This window comes from Muscardinus avellanarius (assembly GCF_963383645.1).
Source record: "Muscardinus avellanarius genome assembly, chromosome: 4".
In the NCBI taxonomy this organism is placed as follows: domain Eukaryota; kingdom Metazoa; phylum Chordata; class Mammalia; order Rodentia; family Gliridae; genus Muscardinus; species Muscardinus avellanarius.
Window position 1 is genome coordinate 10,725,728 of NC_137789.1, and position 9,139 is coordinate 10,734,866.

The following is a 9,139-nucleotide window of genomic DNA, read 5'->3' on the forward strand; positions in this document are numbered from 1 at the left end:
TCAGAAATACAAGTTTCTAGATAGTAAAGGGCCACTTAAAATACACAGAAAAAGTTCAAATTGCCACAAATAGGAAAGGCATGTAAATTTAATTAAGTGATTAAGAAATGAGAAGGTTAAATTTCTTCTCCCCTACCCAACCATACGTAGCTGCTAGAAATTTGCATACACGGTTCATATTAAATTTGTTCTATTAGGCAAATCCATGGTCCTTTCTGGTCCTCCATCTCCTTTCTGACCTCATCCCTTACTACTCCTGCACTTCCCACCTGTGTGCCCCAACCCACTTCCACTCCAGCCATAAAAGTTTCCTCGCTAACCCTGGCTAGCTAGGTACCCTCCTCGAGTCTCCACTGTCACTGTTTGCTCTGCCTCGAACAAGCCACAGATCTCACTAGACTGTCACCTCTTTTAACTCTTCACTTAAATCTGACCACCTTTACCTCACTCTTTTTCTCATTGCTCTTATCACCCAACTGTGTTCACTGGCTAGCAGCCACCTCCCCTCACCCGAACATGAACTCAGGGTGAGACAGGGATCATTGTCTATGCCAAGCAACTGGAACAACAGATATCTGTGGAATGAATGTGTGCATCATGCCTGCATGAATGCATTTGTACTGTGCCTACTTCAACAATGCCTTCCTTACTGCTCTTTCTTCTTTTATATCCTAGATCTGAATTTACATCTTACCTATAAATTTTCCATAACTGCCTAGCTGGTTTCTCAGCTACCCCCAAGGCTACTATACAGAGCAGATATTTACAGCCCATCTCTAGCAATATGACAACACGGACGCCTCCAGCTCACTGACACTGATTAAATGCGTACAAATGTCCTAATAGCTTCTAACATCCTTCCAAACTTAAAACCTTCCTGTGCTACTAACTACAATTTATACTTTACAAAATTGATATATTCCAAAATAGCTCAACTTTTAAATACATATTCTAGTTTGTGAAAACATGTTGCAGAAAACTATTAAATAGGCATTTTTAGGACTAAAATAATAAAAAAATACAAGACTGAAGAATATGGAACAAATATGGCAAATTATGTGTCTATGTTCTAAACCCTGTACAGAAATAAGATCAATAAATAAACAGAAAAAGACATGGCGAAGAAAACCTGGGTTTAGTCCAGCTCAACTTAAATGGCACTATGACTCGAATAAGGCACATCCATTGTCTAGAAAGACTGTGAGATATTGTCCTGCAAACCCATCACTGACTTGTAATGTTGGCTTTGAGACCGTAAATTTTCCCCACGATTTATGAAACAGGGGTATAAGTGTACAATACATGTATTTGGAAACCAAAACATGATATAAGAGAACGTTTGAACTAGAAGAAAACAGTTAAAAGCAAACCTTGGCTGCCATCTCACTGAGTAATGTACAACTTCTCCAGAACCCACTGTGTCCCTAGGAACTATGCAGCATCCATTCATGCAGCCAGATACCAAAGGTCAACAGAATGCCCAGCACAAGCCCAAGCAAATAAAGCAGAGTCCAAATTTGCAATAGACTAGAGCCAGTCAGTCAGAATTAAGATTTGTCTGTCGGGCGTGGTGGCGCACACTTGTAATCCCCGCACTTATGAGGCTGAGACAGGAGAATAGTGCAGGTTTGAAGCCAGCTTCAGCTACTTAATGAGGTTCTCAGCAACTTAGTGAGACCCTGTTTCCAAATAAAAATATAAAATAGGGCTGGGAGTATAGCCTGGAGGTAGAAAGCCTCTGGGTTCCAACCCAAGTACCACAGACACACACACACACACACACACACACACACACACACACACAAGAATCTTTCATAATCATAAAAAGTATATACAATATTTAACATTTCCAGAAATCTAGTAAGAGCTTATTAATCTTACTCCTTTACAGAAGCCAGCATTATGGCAAAACTAATAAGGTAATTTACTCAATAATAACATGTGGATGAAAATCCAGTGGTTAAAACTAAAATCCCAGGCTCTTCCCACACTATAACTAAGGTATAAAGAGGGGAAATATATCTCCCCTTGAGTTTGTGAACTAATATAAAAAATGGTGAATAATTCAGAAAAATATATACTTTGGTACTAAAGACTAATTTTTTATAGAAGAAAAATTCCAAAGAATGAATATCTCAGAAAGTTCATTTTCAAATTAACATTATTAGCATACTTGCGTTCCTTAAAGACTCAAAAGCAAAACACAAAATTTGATTACTGTGGGGTATGGAGGGTAAAAGCCAAATAAGCACAAATTGACAAAAATATGTTTCTGTGTCTACTAAACATACAAACACATACTGGGTATATATTAACACTGATGCTGAAATAAATGAAAATCAAACATGCACTGAGCAGTGTTCATACAGGCACTGATGTACTGCAATGATAAAAAAAAAAGTCTTATAAGCTTAAAGTGAATACTTTGCTAACGTTAATGCAAAGCCAAGTACAGTAGATTTAAACTGTCATGGCACTGACGATGGAGCTTTAAAACAAGTCCTAATGCTTCAAATTTCCTGTCAGAATGGTAAAGTCTGTAATTTTCAGTAAAACGATTCTATTAGATTACTCAGCTTCAGTTTCATTGATATTTTGATACTACATACTGTTTTTAAAGGAGCGAGAAAAATAAACACGCACTTGGAACGCTCAGTTCTCACTTTGAGGAAGCCTAGGTCCACTGGGGCAGACAGAGGAGCAAAGGGCAAGCGGAGGCAGGCGTCAGACCTGGGGTGGGTCCAGGCTCACTGTCCAGCCAGGCAGCAAGTTACTTTGCCTTACAGCCCTTAAGTTTCCTCATGTGCATCAGAATGTCATCCCCATAATTACTGCAAAAATAAATCAAACTGTACAAAAAGTCCTCATTAAGTAAACATTCAACAAAATGGTAGATATTATCCGTAGTGAAATACAAGTAGCGCTGCAACAGGGTAAGCAGAAAGAAATGGAGGCCCTTTAGGTAATATTTCAAACGGTGAAAAATCTTAGCTGGACACTCATCATTTATAACTTAAAATAAATTTCATCAAGGGCTCATAAGAACTTTCAATTATCAGTACCGGAAGGGATAACTGCCATTTTTGTACAGGATCTGAGTACACCTGACTGAGGTAACATGGAGACATTTACTTCTCTAGCTAATAACTGAGGCGGTTATTATCAACCCCATTTAGTAAATGAGGAAACAAAGGCTCGGAGAGGTCCAGCTGCTCATCACCACACTGCTGGTCAAGACCCAAGGAGCTATAATCCCAACGAGATCCGATGGCTTCAGAGGGCAACGGCCACGCTACATCCAAGTACCAGAAAAGCTTTCCACAAATCATGATCACTGACTCTGATTGCAAAAAATGTGTCTATCTAACAGATGAGGAATGCACTGCCTCATAGGAAAATGAGTGGACACAGTGAGTTTCTTATGGAGGACAAAACCAAAACAATAACTCTTCTTGACCACTAACTATAAAACAAACTATTTACTATAAAGATAGGTGAATTATGTTAAAAGTCCCAGTTTATTCAAACTGAATGAACTGCATACAATTACATCAAAGATAAAGTTAAAATGACTATGCCAATAATAATCACAAAAGAAATTACTTTATAGACTCTTAAGCAAAAGACTATCATACTTATAAACATCACAAGAACATGTAAGACAGAATCACTCGACCTACTCAGGTATAAAAATAGCGTTGACTCTCCTGGTGAAGTAAATTCATACGGCTTTTCGAGTTCAGCGGCAGGTACCTGAACATAGTCCTTCATGCTGCAGGAGACCATTTTCTAGTTGATCTCCTGCTTCTAGATCCTTTTACCCACTCTTCAGGAAGGGCCTAGTTCACTTTACTCCTAATTAATTAGCAGAGGCCACTAAAGTACTGTAGCTTATCTAACTTGTGGACATCAAATATAAAGCTATCATGAACTTGATAATATCCATATCAAATTCTGCTAGCAAGGCCAATTAGCTTAAGTAAGGCACTATTAAAGTATTATATTGCTAGTTTAATAAAAATAGATTTTCAGAGCTTAAACAAAGAAAGCCTGCCTGTATCTTTTTTGTCCATAAATAAGCCCTTATTCTTCATCATCCTAACTTCTGATTCAACAAACTCACCCGAGCCCTAATGCCATGCTATTTTCATCTTCTTCCCAACATTGTCTTTGCCAAGGAAAAAAGGGTTTAGTGCATCCGAAAGCTTCAAGCAACTGGACAATTTTCCTTTAAATTTAAGTTTAGCACCTAAAGGGAAAGTTAAGCCATCAGTCTCTTCGTAAAGCATGTGGAATTCAGGTCTCCGATTATAATATACTAGAAAAAGAAAGGCAGGAGGGATCAAATGGGATAATTAAACTAGGGCAAAACAGGATTTGGCTGCAGCTGGAGATAAATTATAACCCAAAATAAAAAAGCACCAGGCTTCATAGTCTAGCAGTGTACAGATGGGCTGAGGGGCAATCCGATCTAATAAAAAGGGTTTCTAAACCTTAATGACATAGCAGGAAAATCCTACTAGCTACTTCTCATGGCTAGGAACACTAAGATGATAACATGAAAAGGTGCCCAGAATGTAGAAGCCACCTAGAAACACTATGCTTCTATTAGTAAAATTTATTAATAACACTAACTACTCCCAAACTAACCAGTTCTTCTGAAAGACAACCCCCAAATTTCCTCTCCTTGGTTCCTTCCACTAACATCATCCTCAGGTACATTCAGCAATGTCTCCAAGTCTTCATGCAAGAGTGAGACATATATATCCTTTGTCTGGTGAAATGTGAGATTAACTTAGACTTCTGGGCTCAAAGAGGCCTTCTCAGGAGGACTTGAGCTCTGGTAGAGAACCTGGCAGCTGAACTACATACAGATCGGCTCTGAGGGGCACAAAGGTGCTGGGGGAGTTCTGCATAATGGGGACCAATACTGTCAATGAGTGGTCTACTTGTAAGCATTTCTGGTCTATAACAACATTTGCTTTCCTATGCGACTCTAAGTTTGAGGACTAGAATGATTTTTAAAGTCCCTTTTAAAATAGTTTTCATTTTTAACTGTTACCCAATGATAATTTAATTCTACTGGAAATATTAATGCTCCCTTTATTAACTAAAGGTCACCATGCCACTAAGTGTTTGGGATAAAGATATGCTTTAAAACAAAAATGTTGTTAGCCAACACTGTCACTGAAATAGAAAAATACTTAGATTCTATTATAGAAACTGACAGTGTAACTTTGAATTCTTTCATCTCTAAAAGCAAAAAATGGTATCTACACCTTCTATGTAGCAGTTGTATTATATCATATGATTTTTATATGTAATACACTGGGAATTTGTTGGTATATTTAGAGGTTACTAAACTTCATATTTTTTAATTAAAATGGCTATGAGTACTAGATTTCGGTCCTTTATGCTCTCACTAAACATTTCCATCACAGTACCCATAATAACCTGTTGTACTTATTAAATGCATGTCTGGCTATACAATTAGAATATGAGCCCCTTATATGCAAAGCCCTATACCTTACTCATTGTTGTGCAAGTGTGGTGTGTAGCAGATTTACAAAAATAATGGTTCTTCGCTATACAATAGAGGACACATAGTTCATTAGTACATAAAATAAATTTAATGTCTGTTTCTATGTGCTACAAACACTAAATCAGTGACAAAGTACCTTATTACAAAGAACTAAATACATGTCAGAACAATATGCTTCTTCTGATGAACAGATGACAATGTGAAATGAATCATTTTAGCAAATCATGTTTTATTTTTAGACCCAGCAGAGGCTTCCAATAATCAAGGTGAAAAGAGACAGACTTTCTATTAGATTTTAAAAATTCATCACTTCAAACACTCTAGCTCTGTGGTATCCAAAACCCATTAAGAGAGTATGTCTCGCATATATTTTATCTTTCAAGGTTAAAATTAAAAGTCAAGTTACTCATTCACTCAGCATCAGAACAAAATGTTCAGTTATACATTCAAAAATATTTAGCAATATTACAGTTCTACTCACACACGCCTTCCCAGAATTTTTTTAATTGAACCCAGGGACATTCTACTTTGAAGCTGTACCCCTAGCCCTATTTCACTTTTATTTTTTTTATTGGAAACATGTTTCATAGTGAGGTAGTAGAGAGGATCCCTGGTTGCTAGGCAGGCTTCAAACCTGAGAATTCCCTGTCTCCGCCTATCAAGTACTGGGATTAAGTACTTTAAATACACACACTCACATATACATAGCCTATGTGTTGGGCGCTATTGCTACACTTCAACATGTGTAAGAACACTGTGCTAATAAAAACTAGAGAATTAAAAAGGTAATTTAAAAATTAAGTTTTAAAACAAGGTTTAGACATAAGAGGACAAGAAATAACAATGTCAAACAGCCCACACAGCCATAAGGGCCACAGAAATTGAAAGGAGAGAGAAAATACTTCCCACTCAAGTAAAGAGGGCTCACTGAGGACACAGGACTTGAGATGGGATGCTGAGGTGCTCCTGAAGGACAAGTAAAAGGGAACCACAGGGAGACACCAGGAACAGTGAGGCACATGGAGGTCGGCTAGGGAAGAAGCAAGGCACAGATTCTAGAAACCCAGAGCAGCACGGCCAGTGTCGCAAAGGAAACATGGGAAGAGTCTGGTGATGAAGAGACAGGTCAGAGGAAAGGGAAGAAACGGGCCTATCTTCAGGAAAGTGTTCCTTCTAAAAAGGATTCCAATCCATTAGAGGAGTATTTTATTACTTGATTCTTTCCACATGTAATTATATACCATCTCTCCTTTCATTCTCAGTTTCACTGCCCGTTTTTAATTCCCAGGCACAACTACCTTATGGAAAAGAGAACAAAGCAATAAAATAAATGGAATTAAAGCTACAGTTCTGTTTTAGAAGATGGCCTTCACAACTAGCTGGGCATGCCTGTAATACCAGTACTTTGGAAGGCTGAGACAGAAGGATCATGTTTGTGCCCAGCCTCAGCAACTCTGTCAGACCCAGTTTCAAAATAAAAAATAAAATAGGGCTGGGAATGTAGAATGCCCCTGGGTTTGATCCCCAATTACACACACACACACACACACACACACACACACACACACACAGATGGCCTTCACCTTGCATTATAATACTTACCAGACCTAACACAGACAAAACTCTGGTATATTTTTCCAAACTTTCTGTGTGTAGGGATGTGTGTGTGTGTATAGGTAGATAATTTTTAACTGAATCAATAAGTGACTGGCTTATAGTCAACAATCAATTTTTCTACTACTGTAATTTTTATTAAAAAAAGCATTAAATACTAGTTACTCTCCTACTTAAAAGTAGTCAACTTACAGATTTATATCTAGATTTAAATTTATTTTATACTACTGAACCCATCTGAAAAAATTAAGAATTATTAAGTAGTGTTACCCAAAGGGAAGAGAAATAAATACAGAATAATTCTGGCTTTTAGAAAATATTCTAAAAGCTTTTTCTAGAGTCAGCATTTGCAAAAAAAATTATTGCAAATAATAAAATCAGAAAACATAATTCCCTATTCGTTTTAGCTGATGCTGTCTTAGTTTGCAGACAAAGAAGAAGCAATCCAGAGAATGACACAGAAACCAGAGCTGCAGCCAGGAAAGAGAAGTACTCCATCCGCTGCGCCACCAACACAGGACACTGCACGCGGCTCATCCCTATTTCCAAGCCCATACTCCTGGACCCTGCAAGACCACTCAGCTGGCAGTCTTGGCAAGGAGAGCATCCCACTCCTGCCTCCCAGTCTCTAGAGGTAAGTAACAAGTTGATGCAAAACTAAAGAATAGTGTGTGATTCCTTTTTTTTTTCTTTTTTTTTTTCTCTTTTTTTTTTTTTTTTTTTTTTTTTGGCGGTACTGGGGTTCCTGGAAGCCCTTCTACCTCCGGGCTACACTCCCAGACCTATTTTATACTTTTTTTTATTTTTGGAAACAGGGTCTCTTAAACCAGCCCAGCTGGCTTCGAACCTGCGCGATATTCCTGTCTCTGCCTCCCAAGCGTGGGGTGTGTGATTCCTTTTTTAACACAGAAAATACTAATGTCCCCCACAATATCAGTAGTACTGTTAGAATTATGAAGAGTCAGCATTTTCATGTGCACTTGATTTTTTAAAACAGCAATAATGCTCCTCTTTCATTCCCCTTCAGTCCAAACCATAGTACTGATGTTTACTTTTGCATGGTAAGTATGTTTCTGAGGAGAGTGATAATTACATATTTGTCTAAGATAAAGGTTGGGAGGAAGAAAAATAGATAAAAAGCAAAAGGCCAGTCATACTACATGGAATCAATGGAACAATCAATGCCAAACACTTGTGTTTTAAGAGTCCTAATAAAATAGAGTCTAGCAAATATACTATCTGGCGAAAAAAGAACTCCTTATTCCTTAAGAGAATACTTAATATCTAATTAGAGGAAAGCTGGGAAAGTCATTAAGACGACAGTTCTCATCTCTGGAACCTATTTCAACAAATCACTATCTTTAGAGCTTTCTACAGGAACTTTCAACTTCTTGGAGCAAATTTTAGTACACTTATCATACAAAATAAAGCTAGCCAAAAATGTAGGAATATTTTACTTTGAAAATAAAAGATAAAGTATATATCCAACGACTGGTGAGTTTCCTTTAACTTGATAGATGGCAAAAGAAACTGAATTCACAACTTTCCAGTTAAGACTACTTGTAAGCTGTATATTTCCTGTAAAAGAATAAACAACTTAAATTATCATGGGACACTACAGAACATTGCTACACGTCTTTTTGCACCCTCTTTTTGTTATCTGGATGCCTGGACGTAAGCTAATGACCCAGGAATTCCCATCCAGTTTAAAACCATTTTCAAAGAACAATTTTAACAGAGACCAAATCTTCCACAGTTCCAAAAATACAAATGAATTATAATGCCACATACAAGCCAGGCATGGTGGCACACGCTTGTGATCCCAGCACTTGGGAGGCTGACTCAGGAGGATCTGGGTTTGCAGCTAGCCTCAGCTACTTAGTGAGACCCTCCGCAAATTCGTGAGACTCTTTCAAAATAAAGAACAAATTCTACCTACTCGGAGGTAGAATGCCCCTAGGTTCAATCCCCAGAAACACACAC